The 26,764-nt window shown below is 39.2% G+C and overlaps 2 protein-coding genes across 5 annotated transcripts in view; one reads left to right on the top strand and one right to left on the bottom strand.

The window, feature by feature from the left end:
- Window positions 1-25,317, bottom strand: part of LOC137417887 (uncharacterized) — a 71,884-nt gene extending 46,567 nt beyond the window's left edge. The window contains exon 1 of one of the 2 annotated variants that reach the window (XM_078770773.1): window positions 25,186-25,317. The gene's annotated coding sequence lies outside the window, so the exon portion shown is untranslated. The remainder of the gene's footprint in view (window positions 1-25,185) is intronic. The other variant, XM_078770772.1, reaches the window with a different exon arrangement.
- LOC137418230 (E3 ubiquitin/ISG15 ligase TRIM25-like) overlaps window positions 1-26,764 on the top strand; it is a 1,962,167-nt gene that overhangs the window by 1,500,827 nt on the left and 434,576 nt on the right. The window lies entirely within an intron of this gene.

Here is a 26,764-nt window from a genome sequence, read left to right as displayed (position 1 = left end):
CATCATTGGCTGAGGGGTGGCATCATTGGCTGAGGGGTGGCATCATTGGCTGAGGGGCGACATCATTGGCTGAGGGGTGACATCATTGGCTGAGGGGTGACATCATTGGCTGAGGGGCGACATCATTGGCTGAGGGGCGACATCATTGGCTGAGGGGCGGCATCATTGGCTGAGGGGCGACATCATTGGCTGAGGGGCGACATCATTGGCTGAGGTGCGACATCATTGGCTGAGGGGCGACATCATTGGCTGAGGGGCGACATCATTGGCTGAGGGGCGACATCATTGGCTGAGGGGCGACATCATTGGCTGAGGGGCGACATCATTGGCTGAGGGGCGACATCATTGGCTGAGGGGCGACATCATTGGCTGAGGGGCGGCATCATTGGCTGAGGGGCGACATCATTGGCTGAGGGGCGACATCATAGGCTGAGGGGTAGCATCATTGGCTGAGGGGTAGCATCATTGGCTGAGGGGTAGCATCATTGGCTGAGGGGTAGCATCATTGGCTGAGGGGTAGCATCATTGGCTGAGGGGTGACATCATTGGCTGAGGTGTAGCATCATTGGCTGAGGGGCGACATCATTGGCTGAGGTGTAGCATCATTGGCTGAGGGGCGACATCATTGGCTGAGGGGCGACATCATTGGCTGAGGGGCAACATCATTGGCTGAGGTGTAGCATCATTGGCTGAGGGGCGACATCATTGGCTGAGGGGCGACATCATTGGCTGAGGTGTAGCATCATTGGCTGAGGGGCGACATCATTGGCTGAGGTGTAGCATCATTGGCTGAGGGGTGACATCATTGGCTGAGGTGTAGCATCATTGGCTGAGGGGTAGCATCATTGGCTGAGGGGTAGCATAATTTGGCTGAGGGGTAGCATCATTGGCTGAGGGGTAGCATCATTGGCTGAGGGGTCACATCATTGGCTGAGGGGTAGCATCATTGGCTGAGGGGTGGCATCATTGGCTGAGGGGTAGCATCATTGGCTGAGGGGTAGCATCATTGGCTGAGGGGTAGCATCATTGGCTGAGGGGTAGCATCATTGGCTGAGGGGTCACATCATTGGCTGAGGGGTAGCATCATTGGCTGAGGGGCGACATCATTGGCTGAGGTGTAGCATCATTGGCTGAGGGGTAGCATCATTGGCTGAGGGGTAGCATCATTGGCTGAGGGGTAGCATCATTGGCTGAGGGGTAGCATCATTGGCTGAGGGGTCACATCATTGGCTGAGGGGTAGCATCATTGGCTGAGGAGTGACATCATTGGCTGAGGTGTAGCATCATTGGCTGAGGGGTAGCATCATTGGCTGAGGGGTGACATCATTGGCTGAGGGGTAACATCATTGGCTGAGGGGTAGCATCATTGGCTGAGGAGTCACATCATTGGCTGAGGGGTAGCATCATTGGCTGAGGGGTAGCATCATTGGCTGAGGTGTAGCATCATTGGCTGAGGGGTAGCATCATTGGCTGAGGGGTAGCATCATTGGCTGAGGGGTAGCATCATTGGCTGAGGGGTAGCATCATTGGCTGAGGGGTAGCATCATTGGCTGAGGGGTAGCATCATTGGCTGAGGGGTAGCATCATTGGCTGAGGGGTAGCATCATTGGCTAGGGGGTAGCATCATTGGCTGAGGGGTAGCATCATTGGCTGAGGGGTAGCATCATTGGCTGAGGTGTAGCATCATTGGCTGAGGGGTAGCATCATTGCCTGAGGGGTAGCATCATTGGCTGAGGGGTAGCATCATTGGCTGAGGGGTAGCATCATTGGCTGAGGGGTAGCATCATTGGCTGAGGTGTAGCATCATTGGCTGAGGAGTCACATCATTGGCTGAGGGGTGGCATCATTGGCTGAGGGGTAGCATCATTGGCTGAGGGGTAGCATCATTGGCTGAGGGGTAGCATCATTGGCTGAGGGGTAGCATCATTGGCTGAGGGGCGACATCATTGGCTGAGGGGTAGCATCATTGGCTGAGGTGTAGCATCATTGGCTGAGGGGTGACATCATTGGCTGAGGGGCGACATCATTAGCTGAGGGGTGGCATCATTGGCTGAGGGGCGACATCATTGGCTGAGGGGTGGTATCATTGGCTGAGGGGCGACATCATTGGCTGAGGGGTGACATCATTGGCTGAGGGGCGACATCATTGGCTAAGGGGCGACATCATTGGCTGAGGGGCGACATCATTGGCTGAGGGGCGGCATCATTGGCTGAGGGGCGACATCATTGGCTGAGGGGCGACATCATTGGCTGAGGGGCGACATCATTGGCTGAGGGGCGACATCATTGGCTGAGGGGCGACATCATTGGCTGAGGGGCGACATCATTGGCTGAGGGGCGGCATCATTGGCTGAGGGGCGACATCATTGGCTGAGGGGCGACATCATAGGCTGAGGGGTAGCATCATTGGCTGAGGGGTAGCATCATTGGCTGAGGGGTAGCATCATTGGCTGAGGGGTAGCATCATTGGCTGAGGGGTAGCATCATTGGCTGAGGGGCGACATCATTGGCTGAGGTGTAGCATCATTGGCTGAGGGGCGACATCATTGGCTGAGGTGTAGCATCATTGGCTGAGGGGCGACATCATTGGCTGAGGGGCGACATCATTGGCTGAGGGGCAACATCATTGGCTGAGGTGTAGCATCATTGGCTGAGGGGCGACATCATTGGCTGAGGGGCGACATCATTGGCTGAGGTGCAGCATCATTGGCTGAGGGGCGACATCATTGGCTGAGGTGTAGCATCATTGGCTGAGGGGTGACATCATTGGCTGAGGTGTAGCATCATTGGCTGAGGGGTAGCATCATTGGCTGAGGGGTAGCATAATTTGGCTGAGGGGTATCATCATTGGCTGAGGGGTCACATCATTGGCTGAGGGGTAGCATCATTGGCTGAGGGGTGGCATCATTGGCTGAGGGGTAGCATCATTGGCTGAGGGGTAGCATCATTGGCTGAGGGGTAGCATCATTGGCTGAGGGGTAGCATCATTGGCTGAGGGGTCACATCATTGGCTGAGGGGTAGCATCATTGGCTGAGGGGCGACATCATTGGCTGAGGTGTAGCATCATTGGCTGAGGGGTAGCATCATTGGCTGAGGGGTAGCATCATTGGCTGAGGGGTAGCATCATTGGCTGAGGGGTAGCATCATTGGCTGAGGGGTCACATCATTGGCTGAGGGGTAGCATCATTGGCTGAGGAGTGACATCATTGGCTGAGGTGTAGCATCATTGGCTGAGGGGTAGCATCATTGGCTGAGGGGTGACATCATTGGCTGAGGGGTAACATCATTGGCTGAGGGGTATCATCATTGGCTGAGGGGTCACATCATTGGCTGAGGGGTAGCATCATTGGCTGAGGGGTAGCATCATTGGCTGAGGTGTAGCATCATTGGCTGAGGGGTAGCATCATTGGCTGAGGGGTAGCATCATTGGCTGAGGGGTAGCATCATTGGCTGAGGGGTAGCATCATTGGCTGAGGGGTAGCATCATTGGCTGAGGGGTAGCATCATTGGCTGAGGGGTGGCATCATTGGCTGAGGGGTAGCATCATTGGCTGAGGGGTAGCATCATTGGCTGAGGGGTGGCATCATTGGCTGAGGGGTGACATCATTGGCTGAGGGGTAACATCATTGGCTGAGGGGTAGCATCATTGGCTGAGGGGTAGCATCATTGGCTGAGGGGTAGCATCATTGGCTGAGGTGTAGCATCATTGGCTGAGGGGTAGCATCATTGCCTGAGGGGTAGCATCATTGGCTGAGGGGTAGCATCATTGGCTGAGGGGTAGCATCATTGGCTGAGGGGTCACATCATTGGCTGAGGGGTAGCATCATTGGCTGAGGGGTCACATCATTGGCTGAGGGGTAGCATCATTGGCTGAGGGGTAGCATCATTGGCTGAGGTGTCACATCATTGGCTGAGGGGTAGCATCATTGGCTGAGGGGTCACATCATTGGCTGAGGGGTAGCATCATTGGCTGAGGTGTAGCATCATTGGCTGAGGGGTAGCATCATTGGCTGAGGGGTAGCATCATTGGCTGAGGGGTAGCATCATTGGCTGAGGGGTAGCAGCATTGGCTGAGGGGTCACATCATTGGCTGAGGGGTAGCATCATTGGCTGCGGGGTGGCATCATTGGCTGAGGGGTCTTCTCCTCACTGCTCATTACTAAAAACTGCTCTTCTATGTGAGGATTGATAAATAAAAGCAATTAGAACCAGTAAATTTAGTTTTATATGCCATTTTGCCTCTCTATTAGAAAGTGTGAGAAAATTATATATCTTCGCCATAGGTTGACCTTTGACCCCCACTGTAACCATGGTAACCCCTTAATTATATATAATAACATTGACCCAACGGGTCATGGGTCGTCAAGTATAATTATAAAATTGAAATCTTGCGTGTTTGTATGTAACATTCGATCGGTCCGGGGGCGTGGCTTACCCCTTTGAGAGAGTAGTAATATCCACCATTTTATTAACTCGCATAGCTTTGAGGCCTGTTTTGTAGGCCCGTGGTGTCTTGCTCTCTCTCTCAGTTTTATTTCAAATCAAATTCGATATATCATTTCGTTTTTCACAGTCGCTAACATAGTTTTAGACTCGGTTGAAAAAAAACGGGAAGAAAATCCGATGAAAGTTTCCGTTTATAGAACGAAATGAATTCTGAAAGGCTTGTATCTTCAAGGCCATTGAGTCTGTTTCACGCCTTTATCTTCAATCTAAGTCGCCATCTGATTTCCTTTTTATCGATGGTTTTAGACTCGGTAAAAGAAATAATTGAGAACATTCACGCACACACGGGAAATTGCAGAGATATATTTTTAAAATCGCGCCACGTTGATATACAAAAATACACCGCCTAAAATAACAGGCATACAGTATATATCTTCGTCATTTCATTCAACATTATTACCCGGAAGTAAAATATGTTTCAGGAAATTACCGAGAGATATTTCTTCGATTTATTTTATTATTTATATGCGCATACACTTTAAATAGGTTTATTTGAAATCTTTAATTTTCACAATGTAATTTCTTTGTCATTTGATGATCGGCAAAACCATAGCACAAACACAATACTATTTGCAGGAAGAATGTCGTATCAACCCTCCAACGGCGCTACGGACGTGGACAACGAATCACACCTCACGTCTATGGACGCGAATAGCAACATCCGCATGAATCAGTCATCAATGATTTTCATTGACGTGCCTGGAGGCACAGGGAAGACGTTTCTTATCAACCTGATTCTCTCTAAAGTGAGAGCGAGTGGAGAAGTTGCCCCCTGCGGTGGCCTCATCTGGCATAGCTGCTACCCTCATGCCTGGTGGAAGAACAGCGCACTCAAGGTTCCAAATCCCTCTGACACCGAGGGAAGATGGCGTATGCAACATCGATAAAAATTCCACTATCGCAGACCTCTTTCGAAGTACAAAACCCATCGTGTGGGATGAGTGTCCTATGATCAGGAGAGAGAGTTTCGAGGCTGTGGATCGCACGTTGCATGATGTATGTGACAAAGACGAGCCTTTTGGAGGGATCTTGACGATATGCTGTGGTGATTTCCATCAACGTGATCGGAGATAAGGGCCGAAATCACGTGTCACAGGTAAGTGATTTAGAACGCTGGAGAGGTGAGCCTTATGGCTTGCTGGCCCAAATAATCTCCCTGATGATGTCCAGCGTTCGCTTTAGTTCTATTCTCATATCTATTCAAACTGACATTGACCCAACGGGTCATGGGTCGTCTAGGGGTAGCATCATCATCATCATTGGCTGAGGGGTAGCATCATTGGCTGAGGCGTAGCATCATTGGCTGAGGGGTAGCATCATTGGCTGAGGGGTAGCATCATTGGCTGAGGGGTAGCATCATTGGCTGAGGGGTAGCATCATTGGCTGAGGGGTAGCATCATTGGCTGGGGGGTAGCATCATTGGCTGAGGGGTAGCATCATTGGCTGAGGGGTAGCATCATTGGCTGAGGTGTAGCATCATTGGCTGAGGGGTAGCATCATTGCCTGAGGGGTAGCATCATTGGCTGAGGGGTAGCATCATTGGCTGAGGGGTAGCATCATTGGCTGAGGGGTAGCATCATTGGCTGAGGTGTAGCATCATTGGCTGAGGGGTCACATCATTGGCTGAGGGGTGGCATCATTGGCTGAGGGGTAGCATCATTGGCTGAGGGGTAGCATCATTGGCTGAGGGGTAGCATCATTGGCTGAGGGGTAGCATCATTGGCTGAGGGGCGACATCATTGGCTGAGGGGTAGCATCATTGGCTGAGGTGTAGCATCATTGGCTGAGGGGTGACATCATTGGCTGAGGGGCGACATCATTAGCTGAGGGGTGGCATCATTGGCTGAGGGGCGACATCATTGGCTGAGGGGTGGTATCATTGGCTGAGGGGCGACATCATTGGCTGAGGGGTGACATCATTGGCTGAGGGGCGACATCATTGGCTAAAGGGCGACATCATTGGCTGAGGGGCGACATCATTGGCTGAGGGGCGGCATCATTGGCTGAGGGGCGACATCATTGGCTGAGGGGCGACATCATTGGCTGAGGTGCGACATCATTGGCTGAGGGGCGACATCATTGGCTGAGGGGCGACATCATTGGCTGAGGGGCGACATCATTGGCTGAGGGGCGACATCATTGGCTGAGGGGCGACATCATTGGCTGAGGGGCGACATCATTGGCTGAGGGGCGACATCATTGGCTGAGGGGCGACATCATTGGCTGAGGGGCGACATCATTGGCTGAGGGGCGGTATCATTGGCTGAGGGGCGACATCATTGGCTGAGGGGCGACATCATTGGCTGAGGGGTAGCATCATTGGCTGAGGGGTAGCATCATTGGCTGAGGGGTAGCATCATTGGCTGAGGGGTAGCATCATTGGCTGAGGGGTAGCATCATTGGCTGAGGGGCGACATCATTGGCTGAGGTGTAGCATCATTGGCTGAGGGGTGACATCATTGGCTGAGGTGTAGCATCATTGGCTGAGGGGCGACATCATTGGCTGAGGGGCGACATCATTGGCTGAGGGGCGACATCATTGGCTGAGGTGTAGCATCATTGGCTGAGGGGCAACATCATTGGCTGAGGGGCGACATCATTGGCTGAGGTGTAGCATCATTGGCTGAGGGGCGACATCATTGGCTGAGGTGTAGCATCATTGGCTGAGGGGTGACATCATTGGCTGAGGTGTAGCATCATTGGCTGAGGGGTAGCATCATTGGCTGAGGGGTAGCATCATTGGCTGAGGGGTAGCATCATTGGCTGAGGGGTAGCATCATTGGCTGAGGGGTAGCATCATTGGCTGAGAGTCACATCATTGGCTGAGGGGTAGCATCATTGGCTGAGGGGTGGCATCATTGGCTGAGGGGTCACATCATTGGCTGAGGGGTAGCATCATTGGCTGAGGGGTAGCATCATTGGCTGAGGGGTAGCATCATTGGCTGAGGGGTAGCATCATTGGCTGAGGGGTCACATCATTGGCTGAGGGGTAGCATCATTGGCTGAGGGGTAGCATCATTGGCTGAGGGGTGGCATCATTGGCTGAGGGGTGACATCATTGGCTGAGGGGTAACATCATTGGCTGAGGGGTAGCATCATTGGCTGAGGGGTCACATCATTGGCTGAGGGGTAGCATCATTGGCTGAGGGGTAGCATCATTGGCTGAGGGGTCAGTAGTGTATATATGTTGCTTCTGGGACACTCTCATTTTCCCATTGACTTACATGTTAATTTTTCCCCTCCCTCATTGCCCCTAAACACCTCTATTTCTCTCACCCTGTTCTTTACGAACCTTCTAACCTTTTGACATGTTATCCTTATTCATTAGACCACTTAAACAATGGTCCTTCTGTGTGAACCTGTGATCCTTCTGACCTTATGGACCTTTTAACCTTTTACTCTTAATATCATCTGGTGAATCATCTTTGACCCACTCAAACAACGACCCTACAAATATTTGTTTATGTGTGGGAAATAATTTAATTCTCCTACAACTCTCCTCACCGTCTAATACATTAACAAAAAATATGTTTGAGTTTGGTTCTTTATTAAGATATTTTAACTGAGCTAAGATAAAATGGTAAACCTCCCTCAATGTTCTTGTTTGAGCGCCTCCAGTGCCACATACCATTTTAAAATTAAAGTATATATTTTCCTGACAACCATCAAAGTTTTCCGTCCACTCAAAAATATTTCCATCTTTTTTACCCAATTCACCGGTATTTAAATTAATTCTCTTATTTGTTTTGTAAATTGTTTTACCAGTTGTCTTTTCAATTATACCTATTTGATATTTTTCACATTCGTTATGTTTACCATTTATATACCAAGGTTGATTACACCTCCACTCTTTAGTCTGGTTGGTACTTGGTTCTATCATTTATATAATAGTAAAAAGGCGGCGGTAGCCCGTTAAAATCCCTAACCCCCTTTTTAACTTATCACTTATATACTTATATAACCATAAGGGAGACTATCAATTCCATTTTCTAAAATAAACCTCTTATCATCAAAAGCCCCCAATGCTTTCTTATTCATCTCTTCTGAATATAATTTATGTTTATAACTTCTTATTCCATTAATCTTTCTAAACTCTTCTTTCTTTGTTGTTAAACAGTTATAATAATCCTTAAAGTTTATTGTTTCTTTAATAACATTTTTCTTTACACCTTTTAACTTCTTATCAGTCTTTTCGACGTTATTCACAATGTATTTATAAGCATAAGCCTTAGACCTCAATCCCACAAATTCACTCATAACATTTCCTCCTAATTCATCCTTGAACTTTCCAATCACCTTTTTATTTTTAGAAGAGAACAACTCACTCTCTGGACTGTAATTACTCGTGTCATAGATATTAATGTCTCTTTTCATGTCTGAATAAACATCGTTGGTATTAATTTTCAAAATAAAACTATCTGTATCCATATAAAGTAGATTAACATCATTTTGATATTTCTTCCTCAAGTTATTATAAAAGTAATCATACATTAATGACTTTGATAAATCAAGAATTGTTGTTCCAATATAAATAGGTTTGTTCATTTCAATTCTCTCTTTAATCAAATGGATCGCACAAAAGTTCTCAGTAAAGACCTCAGCTCGAGTAAAACTCGGTCTATTAATTAATTTTGATGCTTGTTCCCAAGATGTTGATAGTCTGATATTTTGTCTTTTCCTCACATTCTCCATAGTCTTACCAAAGACCGCATTATTCATCAATTTATAAAAGTCTTTCTCAAAATCTGTTTTTGACTCTGTTCTTCTTTGTGTATTAAAATCAATGTACCCCTTTAACCAATGACTTTGATTGAACTTTAGAACCCTATGGATCTTCTCTACTCTTAGACCTTTTGATAAATATTGTCGCAAATTTCTTTGGTGTAGAACATAATTTTTCTTGTTATATAATGTAGTAAGTAATTTTTCTGTTGATTCACCTATATCAAACGATCGTTGATAATCACTCAACCATTCTTTCTTTGGACTTTCTTTCTCACAAGCAAATGGGAGATCTTTGTGTAGGTTATGGAGTTCCTCTGGATATTTTAAATCAATTTCAAAATAATAACCAACTTTTTCTTCATCCAATTCTTTTTGTGTAGAGATACATACATCTTGTAAAACGTTTTTGTAGTCTTTTTCCTTTACCCATCTAAGTTTTCCATAAGGAAGAGCCTGAGACATTGCCCAGCCATACAGGTTGTTCGCGTCATAGTACATCAAGTAAGAACTCTCTTTCGTTGGATCATAATTTGGAAGATATTTGTTATTTGCTTTTGCGTATCTACTCGAGCAGACTTGTGAAATTCCACCTCTTTTTGCCTTTTCAATCATCAAAAGCATATCAACATCTGTTATCAAATCCAAATCTTGTTTTGTCATTTTCAACATCGCACTCCAGGCCAATCCAGGTGCTGTGTAGTAGTGAGCAGGATCCAATCCATATCCAGTGCGACAAACAGATCTAAAGGCTTCAAATACATCGGCCAACAAAAGCACATCAGTTTTGAGGTACAAATCGTGATACTCACCAAGATTCTTAATGTTATATTTTTTCCAAACATTTTGTGCGTGTACATAATCTTTATCAGATATATGACTATTATTTAATTTGTTATAGAAATTTTCTTTTAAAGGAAGTTGTGTTTCATTGAATCTCTCAAATGAGTCCATATAGTCATAGGGGTAAATTCCCTTTTGTGTTAGAAAATCTTTATCTAAAAAATACTCTGAAAGACATGGAAACTCTTTTAGATTTTGAACCAAGTTAGCCAATGGACTTGCCATGAATTTAAATGTATCAAGAAATCTGATATGAGTAATAGGAGATGTGTGAATTGTTTTTGTGAATGAAATGTATTTCTGATCCGTGTTTGGAATTGCTGAGATACTTCCAGAAGTCTTTGAGAGTTCCTTGATAAATAGATGTGTATCATAATGAGCGTTGTTATGAAGAAAGACAGGAATGAAAGAGGGGAGTTGATAATTAATATTACAACTTTGATGAGCCGGACCTCTATATTTACCAGTGAGATGACAATGGTCTCTAACCTTTAGACCTTTACCAATTTTCTCCTCACAAATATGACAGACATTGTTTTTTATAAATTCCCTTTTTTCTTTACTTGTTAAGGACATTGGTTTATTGGTTTCTCTCATTATCTTGGTTAATCGAACACAGTCTTTTTCTAGTCGTTTCACAAACTCCTCTGGGGTATTTGAGCCTCTATACATCTCTAACTTGTTATATTTATCACCAACGGATGATTTGATATAATAACAAAAACCACAAGGAGTATGTTTTTGATATTTATTTGTGTATGATTCTTTTGGATCTGGAGAAGCAGTATCAATTTTTTCTAAAATACTTTCAAAATCAGCATATATAACAAATGGATGTTTTATTGTTTTCTTTTCATCTTTGAATGTGATCTTTGAGTCTTTTTTAGGCATGTTGATTACCGTTGATTTATGTTCACCACAATAATTTGAATGTTTATCTAATCTTTCTTGTGTATGGAAGAAGTTAAGACAACGCATACAAATATATATTTTATTTGTTCTTTTACATACTTGTGGTTTTATTAATTTTGTAATATCTTTGATGTATGTATAATGTGAATTTTCGTCTGAATTAAAATATAGAAGATTAATATGAGTTTGTTTACAACTGTCAGAAAGCTTTAAAACCTGAATGTTGTTTGTTTCGGTTAGACCATAAACATTAACTGATAAATTATTCAACTTTTCAAATTTAGGAATATCATTTAAAGTCATCGGAAACTTCAGATCTTTCGTATTTAATGTATTCTCATATTTTTTATAATGAGATACTCTTTCATCATGAAAATGTGGAGGATGTAAGTGTGCTAGAATAGACCAGAGAAAACATTTATTGTCTTTATTTTTGATATTGATAACTGCTTTTCTATTTTTGATAACACTGGGTAAATCAATGTAAGAAGAAGCTTTTAGAGGATCTGATTTAAGAATATGAATGTCTATGTAAATAATTTTTCCTATATTGAATCCACTTCCTACGATTGAATTATCCACATCTTGCTCTTGTTTAATAAGTTCATCATAGACTCCTGATGTTTTAAAATCTTGATATGAAGATATAAAGTGTGGCTCAGTTCTCATGTATGGTGTATCTATAACTCCTTCGTCCTTTGTCATTTCTAATTTTACTCCCATATAAAATTTAAGTGGTTTCATTTCTTTTAGTGTTTTTTCAATCAACGTTTGAACAGCAGGTTTAACTATTTCTACAGCATCAACTATAGACTCTGGTTCAGGAGGTTTGAAGTTAAAGACTCTTATTTTAATATGTCCTTTGAATGCACCATCAGAGTTTTTAATAGTAAACAATTTTGACAAGTGTTTGTTAGTTTTAAGATGGGCTTTAAACCCCTTCTTGAGGATGGTTGTTTTACAGACCTTACAATGTTTTGTTTTAGGTGGAAGAGGGGAAAGTTTGTTAAGAATGTTGTATGTATGTTTTGCGGTGAGAATATGTTGTTTATAATATTTTACTTCCTTCTCGCAAGTATCACAATAAACCATATTTATAGCGTGAGAAAACGTGGTGTTTTATATATATCACTGTGCTTAAAATAAAACACTTTTGAGCTTTACAGCTCCGTTTTATATATATCGCTGTGCTTAAAATAAAACACTTTTGAGCTTTACAGCTCCGTTTTATATATATCACTGTGCTTAAACTAAAACACTTTTTCACTCAGAATCATCTAAGTCATAACTATCACATGAATACTCAGAATCATACTCAGAGTCATCAATAAAGCTACTCTCATAACTATCATTTGAGCACAAACTATTAGTATCATAACTATCATCTGTGTTCAATGAAATACTATCATCACCATCGTCCGAGTTCAATGAAATACTATCATCACTATCGTCCGAGTTCAATGAAATAGTAAAATCTTCACTGCTGTAATGACTCATATTTAATTAGCAGAAAAAACCTTTCCATCTATACCAATATACTTTCTTTCATTAACGGATTCAATCTCTACATTTTTAATATCAAAAGTTATCTTTAAATAATCTCTAACTATCATAGAACGAAATGACATTTCACCAGAAATATTAACATCATTCATTTTACTTAGATCTACACCCTTTGGATTATTAAAGTAAATACAAATTTCTCCACGAGTATTGTTGATGGTCTTATCATTCTTTTTCAAAGTATCGTGGTCAATCACTTTTTCAAGCTTTGAATAAATTGCCAGGAGTAGAGGAGAAACTTTTGTTAGATTTACTTTAATGGATGTCTTTCCAGGTATAGTTAGAGCTCTTCCTTTAAATGAAATAGAGGGGCTCATGTTATTTTCCATAACTGGTTTTACCCAAAAATTTCCATATTTATCTTTGTTCAATTTAACATCTTTGACATATTTTTCTATATCTTTCACTGAAGTAGAGATTGATTGAAATTTGTCTTTTGTGCTTTGAAACATTGTATTTATTAATGAATAAACTTGCGTTTAGTTTAAGTAAAAATTTACCATATAAATATGATAAGTTCTGAAGGATATTTAGAATTTCCAGACTCTCCATATGATAAATTAGAGAATTGTCCGGCTTGTGATAGAATAGGGCTTAATAATGAGGGTTCATATAAACAATGTATTTTCTGTGATTTAATTTTAATTAATGATAATAAAAAATATAAAAATATATATAACTCTTTTAAATTAGAACCAAAAATGAATTACTTTACAAGATTAATAAGAGAGATGAATGTTAAGTATTGTGATGATAATACACCATTTCTTTCAAGGGAAGAGACTATTTGTATTGAGGAAATGTATAAGGGTTTAATGATATTTATTATTCAAAATAATTTTAATGGAAATGTTAATACAAGATACTATATAAATAAAATAATGAATTATTTTGAAATTAAACCCGAACTCAGGATAAAATATAGAGTTTCTAAAATAGCTCAAAAAAAGTTAGATGACTTGTTTTCCAAATATATAAATGAATGATTTTTTACCCGTTTGGGAAAATAAGATAAAATTTAATAACCATAAAAACATTCCAAATTCATTGAGATGTCTAATAGTTGGTTCAAGCGGATGTGGAAAAACCTGTTTACTTTTAAAGATGCTCCTTGGTCCTAATTTTTTAGATTATGATAATTTAATAATTTTTACAAAGTCAAGTTTTCAACCCGAGTATCAACTACTCTCACAGGGTTTTAATGCAGGTCTTAAAAAGGAAGACATTATCGGTTTATTTAAACTTCAAAACAAACTGAATGATTATAATATTGAAGATATAATACAATTATTTTGTGATACACAGAAATCAAAATCGAAACCCATAACTTGTATTCTCAGTGATAATACGGATGATATACCTTCACCTCAAGATTTAGATAAATCAAAAAAGAACCTCGTCATCTTTGATGATTGTGTTAATGAGAGAAACCAAACAGTAATGGATAGCTACTATACAAGAGGGAGACATTCTTCTTGTAATTGTATATATCTTAGTCAATCATATTTTCAACTCCCTCGACGCTCAATAAGAAACAATGCCAATACTTTTATTTTATTTAAGTTAAATTCAATAGATGTAAATAATTTTTGGAGAGATAATTGCTCTACGTTATGTAGTAAAAAAGAATTTGAAAATTATATGAAACACACGATTGGAAAATATAAATATATTGTTGTGAAACAAGATGAGATACTAAATGATATTTTTCAATAAATAAATACAGAAAATGAATACCGAAGAAAGAGAAAGAAAGTTTAAGGAACATCAACAATTAGTTTCAAAAGTTGTTAAACAACAGGAAGAGATAAAGAAGAAACGGAGACAGAAACTAACTGGTGAAGAAGCCTTTGAAAGAAAACAAGAGAAATTCTTTAAACCACTTTTGAAAACTCAACACTCACCTACAGTTCCCACGGTAGAATTTACTCCGAAAAAACTTCAAATGCTCAAAGATTTTAGTCAGATAACAAAACAAGAACTTGGTGAATTAGAATATGATGACGAGGGATTATTTCGGAAACTTGAGGAGGTAAATCAACCCCCTAATTATGTTGTGGAAGCTCTTCAAAACAATGAATATTCGGCGGGTTCAAAAACCAGAGCAGGTCTCATTCCAACAGAAGAACCAGCAGTGTTTCATCTTGTGGAAGAAAAGGTATTGATATTTAATGATGAATTGATGTTCTTGAGTTCTACTCAACCAAATGTTAAATTAACTCCAAGATTAATGTTTCTTCTAACAAACCCCGGATTCAGCGGTTCAAAATATTTTGAGGAACCACTTGATATGGAAAGAGAGGAAGATAGGGTATATATTGAGTTGTTAAATGCACTTGATTATGGAGTTTCTGTTGCTGGTAAAAGTAAGAAGAATGAGAAGGAGAAACATATTATTGATGCTTTAAGTAAGCTTGGTTCGGGTGTTAGTTTTCTTCCAAATGACCCATCACAATTAGTTAATAGGCTATTATTGTTGTTAGGTAGTAAGAAGGCTGGAAACAACAATTGTTTTAATGAATCCTCAGCCATTTTAGATCAGTTGATGAATATGAAAATAATTAATAAATGTCAATACAAAGATATTTTATTAGATATTAAATAAGATGAGAAGCACAATTCTTAGTTTTAATTTCACAACGAGCGATTACACAGCTTCATTCCCTTACCCACTACAACTTGACCCCCTTACCTCATATGAGGCATCTTTATTGTCGATGGAAACTTATAATACCTTGTTTAATATCACAGAGAAAAATAACAAATTTAGTTATAATCCAGGAAGTGGATATAAAACTATAACCGTTTCACCTGGAGCTTACGAGATTTCTCAAATATCTTCAGAAGTCTCTCGCCTTATGAAAGAAAAAGGTGATGAACCAAAAAATATTGTAATAGATATTCAAAAACACACTTCAAAATCAACTATTAAACTTAAAAATAATTATAAAGTTGATTTCACGATTGAAAATTCGTTTAGAGAGCTATTGGGTTTCTCTTCAAAAAAGATTGAAAATAACAGGACGTTTTACAGTGATAATGTTATCCAAATATCCTCCGGTATAAATTCAGTATTAATTCATTGTGATTTGATTGATGGTGCTTATAACGATGGAATAAGAACAAATACAATATTTTCATTCAGTGCATACTCAACCCCGATTGGTTATAAATTTAATATGGAACCAAAAAATCTTGTCTATTTACCTGTGTCAGGAAAAACCATATACAGAGTAAATTTTAGGATAACCGACCAAGATAATCGTATGATATCCTTTAATGATGAAATTATATCCATCAGAATTCACCTACGTGAAGTTTTTCAATAAATAAATAATGGTTATTGTGAGAAAACACGAGTTGGGAAAATATAAAATAATTACAGGGGAGGGCATGTTCCTTTCACCAGACTATACAAGGTATGTGGGTAGAGGATACTATAAACCTAAGAGACAACGAGGTGTAGGTCATCAATTTCGAAATAAAGGAGATGGGATAATTGATACTCTAATGGGTATTGGTTCAACCATCCTTAAACATAAAGACCTAATTGGTTCAACTGCTTCTGCCGTGGGCTCCGTTGCGGGTGCTATAAAGAGTATAAAAGATGCTCAAAAGGAGTCTCATAAATTACAAGCAATCAAAGAAATAAAAAAAGGTAAAACTCAACTATCTTCACAAGAACGACAAAAAATCATTAAAATACTTGGGTCAGGGTTTCAACAATTTTAATGCTATATAAATACAAGTATGGAAGCGATTGATAGTATCTATGATTTGGATGATACGATTATCATTTCAAACTCCACTAAAAAGGAAGACTATTTTAAGGTAAATGCTATAACAGGAACAGACTGGAATTCAAACGGAACAAAAAGTTTTGAAATAAATAATCAACAAACTTACTTGAATATAGCAGATAGTTTCTTGCTGTGTAAATTTAAATTCACTAAGGCTGCGAATAATACTAATGCTACACTCGTAAATGATTTCTTCTGGAAAATGTTTGACAGTGTCCGCCTGTATATTGGAACACAAGAGGTTGAAGCGGTTGATTATGTCTCTGCTACATCTGAAATGATGAAATTTACACTATATTCGTTTAGTGATAGAATGGGTAAGGGAGCTGTTGAAGGTTTTATTCCTGATATGTCAACGGGTACAAACGCAGACCCTGGTTATAGTCAAAGGAAGTCAATGTATAATGATGACGCAAAAGCTGAGAATAGTTTTACCGTAGCAGTACCTCTGAAAGGTATATTTGGATTTTGTGATTATGATAAAGTTTTGTATGGGCTTAAAATTAGATTTCAACTACAAAGGAATGATAATGTAAATAGATTGCTTTTTGGGGATGAAAATGCTTTTGGAGAAAATAATAAATTTGTTATTAATGATTTGTGTTGGTATATCAGTGAATATACTCCTAATCTTAAAACGGAAGAGATGTTAAATAGAAGACTTAACTCAAAGAAACCGCTAAATGTATCATACCTTAAAAGAAGATGTCAACACGTTAAACTGGAACACACTACCTACACTTGGAATTTGGGTGTTCTTCAAGGAAAGCCACGATACCTCTGGCTCATTTTTAAAAAACCAGATGGAGAGGACGGTACTAATAAGAATAATGCCCTGAGTGATAATGCTAAGGTGAAACAACTTCGGGTTTCTCTTGATGGCACATTTTATCCGCGAGATAGATTGGAAATTGATTGGGAAAAAAATGATTATGCGGAAGCCTACAAGTCCTACCAAAAGGTGTGTGAAAGTAATGGTAATAATGATCCTATTTTGGATATGGTTGCGTTTCAAAAACTTTATACAATCTATGCAATTGACCTGAGTTCTCAAAAGGAAACTATAAAGTCTAATCGAGTGGATACTTCTCTATACATTGAAAGAGGGGAGAGTGAAGAGGTTAATGCATATTGTTTGCTTTTGGAGGAAACAGAATTACAGATTAATACAGATAATGGTGTTATGATTAATATCACATAGGTTTTTTCTCATAAATAAATGGTTGGGGTATATGTTAATCAAATCAATCTTAATAAATTAACATCTTGTATTCAAAATCAAAAGCCTTGTATTATTAATGTTAATACAATTCAAAGAAAAGGAGCTGTAAGAATTGATGTTTTACTCACACACACACAAGTAAAAACACTAAATGATGTTGGATCACTTAAAATTAAAATGACGAAACCTATGTTAAAGAAATATTCAATAGACGAGTCAAGAGGAGGATTTCTCCCGTTTCTAATTCCTTTATTTGCTGGTTTAAGTGCGGCGGGAGCATTGACTGGTGGTATTTCAGCAGCGGTAAAAACTGCTAACGAAAGGAAGGCACAACTAAAAGCTCAAAAATAATTGGAAAGACATAACAAGGAGTTGGAGAAACAAATTAGTGGAAGTGGTGTAATTGTAGATTTTGCTCAAAAACTTGAAAGTCTACCTGATAAAGCTAGATTGTTGGTTGGAGATATGCTTTCCTCTATCGCTCAAGCGGGTGTTAAACTAACTAAACGGGGTAATGGATTGTATCTTTCTCATAAATAAATGGATAAATGGTTTAAACAATTTGGAAAGAATACAACGTCAAATATAGAACTAGCTAAGTATTGTAAAACACTAAAAATTGATAATGTGGTTATTTGTATGAGAGATGAATTAATACATATAAATAAGAATACAAAGAATATTATTATGAATTTAGACACACAGAATGGTTCTCATTGGGTTTGTATTCATAATAGTCAGGATAAATATTATTTTGATAGTTATGGTATGCCACCACCTGTTGAAGTAATACAATTCTTACAGAATGGTGTTTATCAAACATTTCAAGTTCAAGAAATTAATTCTAAATGTTGTGGTCAATTATGTTTATATGTATTATTTCAACTCAACAATAATGAAAATTTTTATGATATCATTTTTAATCTAATATAAATGACTTATGTTGGAAAAGATGGTTCTATCTTTGGAAAATCTTCTCAGGATATTGATTTATCAAATTATTATACAAAGGCACAGGCTGAACGACAAAAATATAGTGTAAGTAAAAATATTAATATGAAGAATACTTATAAATTAATCAATTATCCAAACCCTACAGATGCGAATGACTTAATTAGATTTAGTGATTTATCACAATATATATTTTTAAAGAAAACAGCACGTTTTGTTAAACAAGTAAAATTTACAACCACAACACCTGGTTATACTGACCATACACCTTTCCTCATTGAATTTAACTACCTGCTTACAATTGAATTTTATAAAGAAGGACATATAGTTAATATGCGAATTAATAAATGGGGGTATGATATGCCTGATTTAGGGTATAATTGGTCTTTTTCAATAAACATAGAAGACCTACATGATTTTAATCAGTCTCGTAAAGAAGAATATTATCCACTTGGTGAAGATAAGGATTTATGTGGAAGTACAATTAGTAAACAACAAATACGTGATTTTAAGAAAAGAAAAATATATGATAGTATAGCGATGGTTCACATGACAAAGAAGGAAGGTAATGAGATAAGGATAGAAAGCCGAGGAATACAAACCGATTTGGTAGTGGGAAGATGGGGTGGTATTACCTGTCATAATATTAATCTCACATATATTTCTGATACATATATGACAGGAAGAAGACTACAAGAGAATTATAATTTTTGTATTCAAGGATACCTACAAGAAAAGGGTGCTCGGTATTACATACCTTATGATTTGGAGCATATACATGGGAATTTTGTCATAAAAAACTGGCCTTATACTGATATTGTTAAACCCACAAATAGAGACTTGTTTAAAGTATTAAATAAAAATGAACTTCTCAAAGTTATGAAATATAAAACTCTTTTAGAAATCGTCAACAAATCTTATTGGTATCCTATTATGAGAAAAATAATTATAGATACAAGAATATCTCAAAATCCAGATGAGTATATGTATAATATTCTTTGGGGTTTAAACTCAAGGGTAGCAAGGGATGAGGAAGGAGTTGAAGAAGAGAAGGAGAAAAGAGAGAAAAGAGAGAAGGAGGAGAGGGAGCAAAGAGAGAGGGAGGAGAGGGAGATGGAAATCAGAACGATTCAAAAAAGAGTGGATGTATTACAGCAAGAAGATCAATCTCAACTCACCGAAGAGGAAAATAAAGAAAGAATGAATGCTGTGAAAATATTGATATCAAAAATTGCTAAGATAAATGAGGAAGGAGTTAAAGAAGAGAAGGAGGAAAGAGAGAAAAAGGAGAAGGAGGAAAGGGAGAAAAAGGAGGAGGAGAGGGAGGAAAGGGAGCAAAGAGAGAGGGAGGAAAAATATAAAAAGATGGAAATCAGTGAGATTCGTAAAAGATTGAGTGTATTACAGCAAATAAATCAATCTCAACGCACCGAAGAGGAAATTAAAGAATTAACAACTCTTATGAAGATAATGGTTTCAAAAATAACAACGTCAATGTCTTCAATTTCAGGGAGGAGATTTAAACGAGAAAGTGGTGAAGAAGAAGAAGAAGGAAAAGATTATGTGATTGATGATGTTGGTGTCATTGACTTTAGTTAGTTTTTATTTGTAAATAAATGGAGGAGAGAGTGAAGGCATTCCTTAGGATTCTTTATGTTTTAAAAATAAAGATTGAAATGTATATGTTGAAAACCAAAAAGGTTTTGATACTCTGTCGGAATTTTTCTGATAAATAAATATGAGTTATTGTCTCAAATGTAAAAAGAAAACTAAATCTAAAAATATCTCTTATGTTAAAGCTAAAAATAATAGAGTTTATCAAAAAGGAATATGTCAAGTATGTGGCTCTAAAAAGTGCCAATTCATCTCTCCTAAAAGAGGAGGAGACATACAAAAGTTTCTGTCAGGAAGTAAATTTACAACAACTGGAATTCCAGGGGAATTACACATTCCAGGGTATTCTTTCTGTGGTCCAGGAACAAACTTGGATAAAAGATTAGATGAGGCTGACAATCCTAAACCTTGGTCTAAACCTACAAATAGGGTTGACGAAGTGTGTATGAAGCATGATATTGCTTATGGGAAAACCACTACGTTGATTGAAAAACATAAAGCCGACAGCGAAATGTTGTATAATTTGTCTTTGATACAAAATCCAACGTTGAGAGAGAAAGTTGATAGGTTTATTGTGAGAAATTTGATAAATGCTAAATTGAAACTTGGTCTTGGTTATTCCTCAAAAAACTATGAGGCTCTAATGATGTCATCAAGACTGAGGAGCTTTTGGCTGAAGAATTACACAAACCTATAATCACAAAGTTTAAAAGAAGGAAGGTTTATTCTAAATACACCGACCACATATGGTCCGCTGATTTAATTGAATTGAATAATGACAGGGGATACAGGTATGCTTTAACCGTTATTGATTTGAGGAGTAGATTTGCCTGGGTTGTCCCTTTAAAAAATAAAAGGGGTGATACTTTAATGTTAGCCTTTAAGCTAATATTTGATCGGGATAAAAGGAAACCAAAGAAGTTATGGACTGATGAGGGAACAGAGTTCTATAACAAAATATTCATGAAATTTCTTAAGGGGAAGGGTATTAAATTATACAGCACCTTTAATGAAGGAAAGGCAGTTGTTATTGAGCGTTTTAATCGTACTTTAAAAGAGAAATTATATAAAAAATTCACACAACTCGGTTCTCAAAAATGGGTGTATTTAATTCAGGATATTGTAGATAATTACAATAATACAGTTCATTCATCAACAAAATCAAAACCATCAGAAACATTTACAAAATTAGAATATGAAAAGGAGATTAATTTGAGAAAGCCCAAGTTTAAAGTTGGTGATATTGTAAGAATATACAAATGGAAAAGCCATTTTGAGAAAGGTTATACAAAGAGATGGACTAATGAATTATTTAAAATCGTTGATGTAATGGATACAGTCCCTTGGACCTACAAATTATATGATTTAAATGGAGAAGAAATCTTGGGTTCATTTTACTCACAAGAATTACAAAAAACACAAGTAAGCAGGTAATACCCTTGAAAATAATAAATAAATAAATAAAATGTAATGGGGATACGTTTTTAAATCTGTGAACCCCAAACACAGAATCCCACAACTTTTTAGTTGGGGCTTAACTTTTGTGTGTGTATAATGGGGATACGTTTTTAAATCTGTGAACCCCAAACACAGAATCCCACAACTTTTTAGTTGGGGCTTAACTTTTGTGTGTGTATAATGGGGATACGTTTTTAAATCTGTGAACCCCAAACACAGAATCCCACAACTTTTCAGTTGGGGCTTAACTTTTGAGTGTGCATAATGGGGATACGTTTTTAAATCTGTGAACCCCAAACACAGAATCCCACAACTTTTTAGTTGGGGCTTAACTTTTGTGTGTGTATAATGGGGATACGTTTTTAAATCTGTGAACCCCAAACACAGAATCCCACAACTTTTCAGTTGGGGCTTAACTTTTGAGTGTGCATAATGGGGATACGTTTTTAAATCTGTGAACCCCAAACACAGAATCCCACAACTTTTTAGTTGGGGCTTAACTTTTGTGTGTGTATAATGGGGATACGTTTTTAAATCTGTGAACCCCAAACACAGAATCCCACAACTTTCCAGTTGGGGCTTAACTTTTGTGTATGTGTGAGTGAGTCATAATAATATACAAACCCTAACCCAACCCCATCCCTAACCCAAACCCATCCCTAACCCAAACCCATCCCTAACCCAAACCCATCCCTAACCCAACCCCATCCCTAACCCAACCCATTCCTAACCCAACCCCATCTCTAACCCAACCCAATCCCTAACCCAACCCCATCCCTAACCCAACCCCATCCCTAACCCTCACATTCAAAATCCCACCCAAACCCTAACATAATCTTTTTTTTCTTCTTTTTTAAAAATATGTATTTCTTTTTTCTTTTTTTTCCTCTTCTTCCAATTCTGTCTTTCAAGGCTTTCAAGTTTGAAGAAGTAGAAATGGGAAGAAAGAATTTTCCAGCATTTTCTTCCTCGAACTTTCTTGATATTGCTTAAATCAAGCGTCATTAAACAAAGAACATTGTTCATTGCTTTAGAATCCAAAGAGTCTCCAAGATGGACCCCACAGGTAGAGTCTCCAAAATAAAACCAACTTTCCAAGTTCCCAAGGTATAACCACATTCCTGTTGAGCCTCCAAGATAGGTATCACATTCCGCGTCATCAAAACAAAACCCCCATTCCGAGTCTCCAAAAATATAACCATCTTTCCAAGTCCCCAAGGTAGAACCACAATTTTCAGAAATATTGGGGGTTTCCGTGATAAGTCTCACATAGTATAACTGCGGACCATCAGGGAAAACTTCCCTTTCCCAATTTTTTAGGGTTTCTATGATGTGTCTCACATAGTATAACTGCGGACCATCAGGGAGAACTCTCCTTGCCCAATTTTTTAGGGTTTCTATGATGTGTCTCACATAGTATAACTGCGGACCATCAGGGAGAATTCCCGTTTCCCAATTTTTTAGGGTTTCTATGATGTGTCTCACATAGTATAACTGCGGACCATCAGGGAGAATTCCCGTTTCACAATTTTTTAGGGTTTCTATGATGTGTCTCACATAGTATAACTGCGGACCATCAGGGAGAACTCCCCTTTCCCAATTTTCAGAAATTTGTGGGTCTCCAATGTATGACTTGTATTCTGGCTCATCAAGGTAGAACTTGTTCAGTGGGTTTTGTTTTGATAACTCACAACAAGTATCATCATGGTAAAACTCTTTTTCAGGATTTTGTGGATCTCCAAGGTATAACTCTTTGGCTGGGTCATCAAGGTAGAACTCGTTCTGGGGGTCTTGGTTGTTCAAAATGTCTTCAAACAAAAAAATAACTTCATCCCAAGTTGTGTTAAAAGCAGAATTTTCATTTCGTATCTCAGATACAATTTCCTGTGAAAGAAAATAACAATGTATTAATTTAATACAATATTTTTATTTGTATAAATCAAGCTCTATGAATATTAAAATAAACTTTGTTAACTCTTACATGAGTCTCATCTAAAAAAAAAAAAAAAAAATTAAATAAATAAATAAATAAATAAACAAACTTACCTCCATTGATAAGAGGTTCGAGTCCAGTTCATCAATCTGAAGGTTGAGTTCTACACAGGTAGTAGGACTCCAAGGAATAGCAAAGTTATCCCATTCAATTTCGGCATAGTAGTCCATTCTCAAGTGAAGCAGAAAGCGTGTTTGAAAAAGCCTGTGTGGTCGGTGCCTTTTATAAGAAGGGCTGGGTGTGTGTCATTTCCTGTGGAAATTCCCTGGGCGTGTCTTAACTGGAAATTATGTGATGGAAATTCCCTGAAAATGATGTAATGTATTACCTGGAAATGATACAATGCTGAAGAGTTTATAAAGTGGGTGGGACTTAGCAAAAGTGGGCGGAGCTTAGTAAAAAGTGGGCGGGGCATAGCAAAAAGTGGGCGTGGCTTAACAAAAAGTGGGCGGGCTTAGTAAAAAAGTGGGCGTGGCTTACCAAAAAGTGGGCGGGGTTTACCAAAAAGTGGACGGAGCTTAACAAGGTGGGCAGAGCCTACCAAAAAGTGTGTGGCACTGGAGGCGCTCAAACAAGAACATTGAGGGAGGTTTACCATTTTATCTTAGCTCAGTTAAAATATCTTAATAAAGAACCAAACTCAAACATATTTTTTGTTAATGTATTAGACGGTGAGGAGAGTTGTAGGAGAATTAAATTATTTCCCACACATAAACAAATATTTGTAGGGTCGTTGTTTGAGTGGGTCAAAGATGATTCACCAGATGATATTAAGAGTAAAAGGTTAAAAGGTCCATAAGGTCAGAAGGATCACAGGTTCACACAGAAGGACCATTGTTTAAGTGGTCTAATGAATAAGGATAACATGTCAAAAGGTTAAAAGGTTCGTAAAGAACAGGGTGAGAGAAATAGAGGTGTTTAGGGGCAATGAGGGAGGGGAAAAATTAACATGTAAGTCAATGGGAAAATGAGAGTGTCCCAGAAGCAACATATATACACTACTGGGGTCACATCATTGGCTGAGGGGTAGCATCATTGGCTGAGGGGTCACATCATTGGCTGAGGGGTAGCATCATTGGCTGAGGGGTAGCATCATTGGCTGAGGGGTCACATCATTGGCTGAGGGGTAGCATCATTGGCTGAGGGGTGGCATCATTGGCTGAGGTGTAGCATCATTGGCTGAGGGGTCACATCATTGGCTGAGGGGTAGCATCATTGGCTGAGGGGTAGCATCATTGGCTGAGGGGTGGCATCATTGGCTGAGGTGTAGCATCATTGGCTGAGGGGTCACATCATTGGCTGAGGGGTCACATCATTGGCTGCGGGGTGGCATCATTGGCTGAGGGGTCTTCTCCTCACTGCTCATTACTAAAAACTGCTCTTCTATGTGAGGATTGATAAATAAAAGCAATTAGAACCAGTAAATTTAGTTTTATATGGCATTTTGCCTCTCTATTAGAAAGTGTGAGAAAATTATATATCTTCGCCATAGGTTGACCTTTGACCCCCACTGTAACCATGGTAACCCCTTAATTATATATAATAACATTGACCCAACGGGTCATGGGTCGTCTAGTCAAAGAAACATTAAATTACATACCAACTTTGGATCCTCAGTTAATCTTTTTCAGAGTTCATTGTTTAACCTCTTCACACCGCGGACCGCGCCATGCGCTCTTCCTTTACGCGCGCTCCAGCTCGCCACAACATAAAATGTCCTAAAGACTTCTCCAGTTAAAAGATAAAAGATAAAAGATATAACTAACTACGTAGCCTAATGGTGTTGGTGGATGTTACAAAACCGAGATACAAATTGCTGTTACGAAAAGCACAATGTGAACCACCGATAAAAACACGATACACACAGCCGCTACACCGCCACACCCACCAGTACGGCAAAAAAGAAAAAAAATTAGATTGCCACGAACAAATGTGGTCGGCAGACATAACACTCAATATTAACAATAAAATGAGAATCTTCGAACAAACTTCTTCAGATGAGATCCGATCATGTGGAACCTTCGTCACAGTTACATTCAGAAGTTTACAAAATCACCCGGAGGTTCCTCATCGTTATTGAATACTTCCTCTTTACGCGCATCGTATTCTTCCTCTTTGTAAGAAGATTGTTTGTGACGTCAACAATTTGTTTGCGCCGCCACATCAAAGTGCGAAAATAAAAGTTAAGATAAAGAAGAAGCAGGGACTGCTTCCGGATTAGAATGAACCACGTGCGAGTGAGCGCTACTGTCCGCAATTGCGGATTAACGCATGCGCATAATGGTCACGTGCCCAAGGGTCACCAAATTCAATGACGTCATGCAATCAATGCAACCCGAGATCACGAGAGATGAGAGATAACGCGAGACCGATCGTGGTCCACAATGTTTCGAGATGAGACCGAGGGTGGGTCTAACTTTACCCACAAAACACATCACCTTGTGAGTGGTGATAAACACAGCGTAAAGGGAATGCTCAATCTCGACGAAAGAAAGCAGTGTCACGTGATTAATCGATTTTTTGAAATATTTCTTACTTGATGTTTAACTGGACGAGACTATCATAAAATTAAGGGGTGAAGTTGGTATTGGTAAAAAATCAGGTTTAGTGGAATAATGAATAACTCATTGAATGCATACAACTGCAACAATAATCACATTAAAATTCAATAGTTGCTATTGTTAATGCAAATCGATGTTGTTTACCAAATGCACATTATATTATATTGTACAATGACAAAAGAAGGTTCATTAGGAAATGGAATAACCCGTGAATTCGGCGGAACGTTGCGGTTTTTAAAATCAGAAACAAACTACCCGAGGCTGATGATGCACCCAAACTTCCCGAGGATGATGATGCAACCAAACTTCCCGAGGATGATGATGCAACCAAATTACCTGAGGATGATGATGCACCCAAACTACCCGAGGATGATGATGCACCCAAACTTCCCGAGGATGATGATGCACCCAAACTTCCCGAGGATGATGATGCACCCAAACTTCCCGAGGATGATGATGCACCCAAACTTCCCGAGGATGATGATGCACCCAAACTTCCCGAGGATGATGATGCACCCAAACTACCCGAGGATGATGATGCACCCAAACTACCCGAGGATGATGATGCACCCAAACTTCCCGAGGATGATGATGTAATCAAATGACCCAAACGGCGAT

This window comes from Myxine glutinosa, chromosome 1, assembly GCF_964187855.1.
Source record: "Myxine glutinosa chromosome 1, kmMyxGlut1.1, whole genome shotgun sequence".
NCBI lineage: Eukaryota > Metazoa > Chordata > Myxini > Myxiniformes > Myxinidae > Myxine > Myxine glutinosa.
Note: the sequence above shows the minus strand (reverse complement) of the source record. Positions and strands in the feature narration are given on the sequence as shown.